Consider the following 1,306-nt stretch of genomic DNA (forward strand, 5'->3'; position numbering starts at 1 on the left):
GAATAGTTCAAGCTGCATAAGAATTAGATCCTTTTTTCTTACCTATTCAATCTATATACTGAGTAAATCACTTGAGAATCTATACTCTATAAAGAATGTGACATCAAAACTGGAGGAAGATTCATCTGTAACCTCCCACACGCATTATGTAAGTGACGAAATCTTGCTTGCTAAAAGTGAGGAAGATTTGAAATGCTTGTTACAGAAGATCAAAAACTACAGCCTTCAGTATGAATTACATCTGAACATCAAGAAAACATAAATTCTCACACTGGGCTGGTGGACAACATCATGAGGAACTGAGAAACACATTTGAATTATTAGTATTTTAAACTTATTGGGCTCCACAATCAACACTCTTGGTACCAGCAGTCAGGAGATCAGAAAACATATTGCATTGGGTAATTCTTCTGTCAGAAACCTCTCCAAATTATTGAGGAATAATGATGTCTCTTTGAAGGTAAAGTGTAGATAATTCAAGCTATGATCTTTTCAATTCCTAGCTATGAATCTTAGAACTGGACAATAAATAAACAACAAAACTGACGCCTTTGAACTGTGTTATTTGAGAAAAGTACTCAAGACAACAAATAGATATGTCTTGGAGCAAGTTCAGCCAGTGGGTTCCTTAAAAGATGAGAAAGCTTCCTCTCACCTAATTTGGGTATATTATGAAGAGGAGAGGTTATTTCTTGGAAAGGGACATCCTGCTTGGAAAGGGGGATGGTCAGAAAAAGAGGGGAAGACTCTCAACAAGATGAACTAACTCAGGAAACTCAACAATAGGCTTAAGAGTGCCAGAGATGATGAGGATGGCACAGGACAATATCGGGTTTGGATCTGTCCTTCATAGGGTTGCTACGAGTCAAACTCAACGGATGGCACCTAACAACACATACGTTGTGGTAATAATTGTATACTTCCCTGAAGGAAATAGATAATTCACAGCAAATCTCAAGAAATTCCAGTAATTACAAAAATATGAATTTTACCTAATAGCTTTTATCATCACCTATTGATGTTAATAATTTCTAATCTATTATCCAACATTTAAAGTTAAATATTTTCTTAACTGTAAATTTTTATTTATCATTTTGAAAATGTATTCTTATGGTAGATTATTGTTTGCTATGAAGAAGGATTGGCCACCCACTTCTGAAACAGCAGGCCTCTGAAAACCCTATGCACAACAGAACACACGCAGATTAACAGAAAGGGCAACCTAGGTAGAACTATCAAGTATGGAAATACAAGGGAGGAGGAACAGTTGTAAGCAGACCCTAGTGATTGGTACATGGAATGTGAG

This window comes from Elephantulus edwardii, unplaced genomic scaffold, assembly GCF_000299155.1.
Source record: "Elephantulus edwardii isolate Elephantulus edwardi_28Jun2011 unplaced genomic scaffold, EleEdw1.0 scaffold00013, whole genome shotgun sequence".
NCBI classification, from domain to species: Eukaryota; Metazoa; Chordata; class Mammalia; order Macroscelidea; family Macroscelididae; genus Elephantulus; species Elephantulus edwardii.